This window comes from Berghia stephanieae, chromosome 3 (assembly GCF_034508935.2).
Source record: "Berghia stephanieae isolate SIO BIC M18660-M18661 chromosome 3, UCSD_Bste_1.3, whole genome shotgun sequence".
In the NCBI taxonomy this organism is placed as follows: Eukaryota; Metazoa; Mollusca; class Gastropoda; order Nudibranchia; family Aeolidiidae; genus Berghia; species Berghia stephanieae.
The window spans coordinates 89,665,852-89,672,777 of NC_088362.1; positions in this window are offsets into that span (position 1 = coordinate 89,665,852).

Sequence of the window (6,926 nt, forward strand, 5' to 3'; positions counted from 1 at the left end):
AGATAAAAATATGACCCCTTTTTTACTTAACAAATGGTTCAATCATAATTATTTTTACATTTCACTAAAATTATTAATTTCGCAGTCATAACTGTTTGCATCTGACATGCCTTTGTGAAAACACATGATTCTGCTAGGCAAAAAATCTGGAAAGTGTGTACAATGTGGTTCTATGCAAAACAGAAAACTGTACAATGAAAACAATCAACAAATCAAGCAACTCTCTAGACAACCAATCAAATCGCAGGCTTCCCGATCGACTAAAAAGTAGACATTCAGAGCCAGGAGGCCCATGGAACTAGAGTTTATCCCAGTTTCTATTGCGTGAAACGGACAATAACAATTAGTTGCTACCCTTTTAGATAGGACGCTAGACTATCGCAAGCACTTTCCGTCAGGTCTATCATACCCAGTTTATCAATCACTGCTTGGTGGATAGAAAGATTAGAAAAAGAAATCTAGGCTTAATAATACTTATTTTCTTGCCTAATTGCCTACTCCTCTTTGGTGTTTCATAAACACATAAGGTGGACAGTAAGGAGCACCAGTGGCTTCTGTCTTCTGCCAGCTTACGGACCCCACCCCAGGTCCAACCGAAGGATGCCATTTCTCTATCCACCGATCTTCTCCAAGTTTCCAGTCGTCTTTGCCTATTGAGATTACCCTGCGGCGTCCATCTGAGCGCTGTTTTTGGGATTGCTCCCTCCTTCATTTGACAAAAATGGTCAATCCATCGCCATCTTCTTGATTTGATTGTTTCCGATATGGGGGTCATGTCAGCTTTCTGTAGAGCTTTAGCTGATATTTTGTTGGGCCAAAAAATGTGGAAGATTTTTCGTAGACATTTGTTTTGGAAAATATCTAATTTGCAGCAAATGGTTTTCATTTGACAAAAATGGTCAATCCATCGCCATCTTCTTGATTTGACTGTTTCCGATATGGGGGTCATGTCAGCTTTCTGTAGAGCTTTAGCTGATATTTTGTTGGGCCAAAAAAATGTGGAAGATTTTTCGTAGACATTTGTTTTGGAAAATATCTAATTTGCAGCAAATGGTTTTCGTTGATTTCCAAGATTCTGCTCTATATAAAAGAACTGATAACACATCACTCTTGAAAATGCGCCTCTTTGTTTTTGTTGAAATTTTGTTTTGCATCACCCCAATTTCCTCACAAAACAAACCAACATACACCATTCTCATCCCTGTTTTAACTCACACAATATTGTGAGTGATTTTTTGCAAAAAGGAAATCTGATGGAAAGCGAATTTAATCGGAAAAACGAGATAAGTTATATCTTTTTTGTTGTGATATATTTCCTAATGCAGCTCCTAATTCCCATGATTAACATGTGTGTAGCTAAACAATATGAAAAACATTGTTTAAAAAAGATACAGTAAATCTACTATTTTGATATGCAAGGGCGTCCTTGATATTTATAGAGTGGTTTATAAGCCAGCTTTTGAACTATTTGTTTTTCCAATGAGTAGAAATATAATTAGTAATGTTTATTGCAATCCAAGCCATCATGGTCAAATTACAACAAAATTAATCAGACGGTTTCAAACATACGAGCCAAAGAGTGCAACGGACTAATTTTGTAATCTTTTCTATAGCGGACAGACAGTCAGTGCAATTTTTTTTTAGTTTGAGATATTCTCGATTCTGTATTTTCGGTCTTTATACCGATTAAACAAATTCATATTACAACAGGATAGAGCAACCTCACAAACTGGTAAATGTACACAGCAGTAGTTCTTTTTAACATTCTACAACATTGATTTTATCTCAAGAGAAGGACAGCCCCCAATCACCACAATATTATTTGAATCCACAGGCAACAGACATCTTTTAATGGGGACACCGTAGAGGAAAGAATTCAAGAATGATGGAAGCAAATCGCTGATAAATTGATACGAAACCACGTTCAGTTTGAAAGAAAAGATTGAGGAACGTCATCCAACAAAAAAAAACAAACAAAACAACAAATAAACAAACAAACAAAAAACGGTGAATCGACTGAGCATTTAGAGGACTAAATTCTGAAATTTACACCAATCATTTTACGTCAGATTTGAAATGTCCACTTATTTTACAATCTTCACCCACGTCTTTGTTTTTAAAATTAAATTTAGTGATTTTTTAACACTGCTTGAAAATAGTATGTAGTATGTGTGTACCGTTTGATGAGTATTAGTTGAATGATTTAGAAGAAAGAGATGTTTTTGTTTTTTTTTAGTAACCACCCGATTAATATACTCTTTATTTCCTCTTTCCACTTCTCTGTGATCTTCTCTCTCTCTCTCTCTCTCTCTCTCTCTCTCTCTCTCTCTCTCTCTCTCTCTCTCTCTCTCTCTCTCCATGAACTTCTTTATCTCTCTTTTTCTATGTAGCCAGCATCTTCATCGTCTCTCCTTAGCTTTTAAACTACCCTATAATCCATTTTTACAAAACAAACATCAAAAACGTTTCACTGTTCTTTTCCACAAAATCACTAATCATCTTGAACAAAATTTTCAATTTCCTCGGCCAAATGCCAAGTCGGCCATTTTGTAGACAGAAGCGACACTTCCGACGTAGAGAAGGGAGAGTAATCACTGCTCACAATGTCTCATTTTGTTGAATAATTCGATTGTCTGCTCCTTACAAAAGTCGCAATCGAACTCATCACGGAATTTCCCCCTGTTTCCTCTATGAATGGAACCAAACATGAAACTTTTGCATTGACACAACCCTGCCTCCCCCCAAAGACAATCTAGATTGGGAAAATGACCCTCGCCCATTACACACGCACTGGATTTAGCCACGCCTTCTCGCACATGTCGCGACCTTTTCCCAGCACGTGCAATGGCATTCAAAGATGGCGCGTGTTGTGTGGTTACGAGATGAAGATGTAGAGACAAAGCAAGAAGACAGGCGATCTAACCGCAGTTATTAAATACCCCGGGTAAAAATGGACCTTACTGCAAACAAAAGTGAATTTGATGAAGTGTGTTTGCTTGTCTTGAATCAATCTCTCGACGTGAAACTGGCAATTTCCATCCCATAATTTGGCGGTTTTCAAGGGCTTTGGCGGTTAATATAATAAACAATTGGCATCAGATGCGATTTGATTCATCGAAAACGGATAAGACATGATAGGAGTAGAACACTTGTCATTTTCGTCGCTTGTTCGTCTCTAAATAATGTCTAATTCTTTTCATTTTCAGCCCTTTTTTCTGACGCAGAGAAAATAATTTGAAGAGAGCATGCATGCTGTTACGTGGTTTTATAAGGAGAGAGACTGAACTAGCAGAAACTTTGGCCAGACAGCGGGAAATATTGATGGTCGTTAACGAGGTATCAAGGAGGTATTGAAAGGCAGACCAATCATCTTTATTCATGAGTTGAAGTTGCTCAATCAAACGAAACATATAATAATATTTAATCAGAATTTCCCATTTAAAAAGAAGTAAAATATGGTGCAGCGGTAAAGATACATCCTGCCTTTTTAAAAATATATATCTGGATGGTCTGACATAGTTGCTTTTCCTTTGAATCTAAGGCCGCGGGTACGAATTTCAGTGGAGCTACAGGTATTCATTTACTATCCTAACCTCGGACTTTGATTATATAAATCCCAAATTTTGACGCATTTTGCTCAAACAACTTGATAAATATGGGTCAAAGATAAGTGTGACCTGTCGTTTCAAAATGATATGACATCAAGATGATTTCGATTTCGATGCTGAACAGTGAATTAATAGTCAATTGTATATGGCTCTGATCACGTTTATAAGTTTAACATGTCAGATAAATTCAATGGGATAAAGTTTCATTGAGAATTTTTTAAAAATGCAATCTTCCAATAAAAAAATAATCTAACACCATACTTTTGTAAATAATCTCACTGTAAACAAGCAACCGTTATCGTATTATTATAAAAATTCACCGAGTAAAGGCTGTTTTTTTTTTTTTTTGTTTTTTTTTTTTAACGGTTGTTTTTGTAAAATCAGAAAGTGTAAAAGAAGGCAATGTTAAACACATGTGATATTCCTGACATTAGACTCTTTTTTTGTTACACATCCTTTGTAAATTTGTAGTGTGTTGGATACTGTTATCCTTTAACGACAAAACCGCGCATTGTCATAAAAGATAATAAAAATAAAATACGCCATTCATATAAATTGCTCTTTGTACTGTTACCGAAGGACTGTGGTATTTGTAATAAATGGTTACATAGATTTTTAATCAAATATAAATACATTTTTGGTTTCAACAATACAAACCAGTTTTATTATTATATTTTTCTTTTTTTTTTTTTAAATGAAATTCTCACATAATTTACACTAATCACCTTATCATCACTCACCGCACATTAAAAACAGGGGACTTGAATTATTGAGACATTAATAAAAAAACCTAAAAATACCATTAACAAACGTAATGTAATTTTTTTTTTTAATCAAAGATTGCGTTAATATATTGCAAAATATACTTTCTTGTGTTTTTTTTTTTCAGCAACAATATTTATTTATCGAATCATGTTTGGTCTGAGCACCGAACAAGCCAAGCCATACCTGCAATGGGCTACGATCGACAACACGGGACAAGAGAAATACAAGATTCTTTAAGTCTGGCCTGTCCGATTTTCTCTTGACAACGACATTCTGTATCATTTTGTCGAGATCCTATCATCAGCTTCATCTCGATTTTTGACACTGATAAATATTTCTGCAGCTGTTCATGGTCCAACCCACTTCATTCTTCTCCTTTCGTTTTTATCATTATTCTTTGCTATGTAAACCATCGCCATCAGCGCTGTTGTTCCCGTATGAACTGCAGTCTGTATAAACTTTCTTCTACTCATATTTCTGCCATTTTTGCGAGAATGCAGATGTCGACACTCCCAGCCACCTTAGAAACTGTCCCCGTGGCAAGGCATAGTGCTGTAATTTCACGTTTCGGTGTTATCCCCTAGTCATCGCCTTAAAAGACGACTGATATCGCACGGAACAAAATCAGCTTTTCTGATCGTGGATCTTGTCGACAAAACGACTTTCACTTCCAGACCTATAATTTTCGACGTTGCGCCTTTCATCCCGTGGCTGGTGAGGCTTTTCCCGGCAATTTGGAGGATGAATGAGGTCGCGCCGAAAGATGTGCAATCCGACGCCGATTTTATGAAAATAATAAGGGCCAAAAGGCGGAGATGAAAATGAGAGGCAAGTCAGAATTAATACCCGTTGTCGGCTCAGTTCTTTTCAACAAAAGAGAAAGTTAGATTTTCAAGGGTGTGAGAAGTTTTGTCTTTTGCAGATATTGTTGTAAGGTTTTTTGTTTCTTTTAGAAAAGTCAATCCCTTTTGTTAAGTTAAAAAAAAAATAAGATAATTAACATTAAAAAGTTAGGACTCTGTAACTCGCTTGGATAAAAAGAATTTATTGATTTTTTTTAAAAAGGGGTAAAAAGATGAGGTCCGACTCTTCATTTAATTGGATATTATTCTAACCTGTCACCTTCTACCCACAGTGATTACGTACAAAAAGACTATCTGGATGGAATGAAAAATACATTACAAGTGACATATTAGCTATCTTTAAAAAAAAAAAAATAAACAAAGAAAAAAAACAAGAACAAAACAAAACAATTTTTTTAAACCAAAAAAAAATTAAAACAAAAAAAAACAACTCATATTTTAAGATTATTTTTTTTTTGGAGGGGGGGGGGGAGTTGTTTAGCCGATATGATATGCTTGGGGTCATAGCGGGGATGGATTGAACTGTTATAGATATGACAATGTTACAGTGTTACTGATATTATAATACAAATAGGCAACTGAATAAACAACCTACCTACCAACCAAGCTATCAAACCAAAGAAACAAAATCATGCTCTGTTGCCAATCAATACCTTCCCTTTAGACGCCCCAGGTTCGAGCGTTTTTGACAAGATCGATATTTATCGAAAAACTATTTTTCCTTTGGCCAAAATTTAAAAAAAAAATTTTATGGTTTGTTTGTTTTGTTTTGTTTGTTTTTTGTTTTTTTGGGGGGGGGGTTGTTTTTTTGTTTGTTTTTTTTTTGTTTTTTTTTGTTTGTTTGTTTTTGTTTTTTTTTCAGTTATTCCGAGTACGACAGGATACTTGCATGACCACCTCCACGCCACACGCCTGTGTTTGGCAGCGTTCAATGTTGATTAATGAATGAGCGAATGAGCTAAAACAGATATTGATATTTGAATTTTAGTTGTCTGTCAACAAGCCAGTGTTTAAGGTGCTATGATGGATGACAAGCAAATTGGGACATAATATTATAATGTGGGACATTTCTTCTGGGAATGATAACCAGACAAAACCCAGTATTTTTCCTGACGCGTGTTTGGATTAGAAGATTTAGAAGACACGCAGGATTTGCGTGTTGTATCGCTAACTATACGAGTTTTTTTTTTTATAATTCCTCATAATCCTGTAATTTATAGTTGTTATAATAGTTGACGCATCGCTTTATTGCTCGCTTGGTGAAACAATAAGATATCGTTCCAGCTTGTTCTTCAGAATTATGAGACTCACGGAGCCCGAGTTTATCCCGGTTTCTACATCGTGAAACGGACAATATCAATTGCCTTTGGATAGGACGCTAGTTTATCGCAAAGTCATTTCCTCAAGACCAAACAGGCCCAGCTACCCAATCAAGGCTGGGGGGATCAGGAAAAAAAACAAACAAACTCGACTTCACCCGAGATCGAACTTGGTTCCTTTGCCTATGAAGCAAGCGCTCTACCAATTAATGCTGGGTTAGATTATATTAATGATATTAATGTTAATTAAAATACATTGTATAGATCTAAGTATTTTTGGGACCAATCATCTCAAAACGATTTTATTGATACTATGCGTTTAGGTAAAATATTCACAGCATCCACCAGCCGGATATAACGTACCATAACAC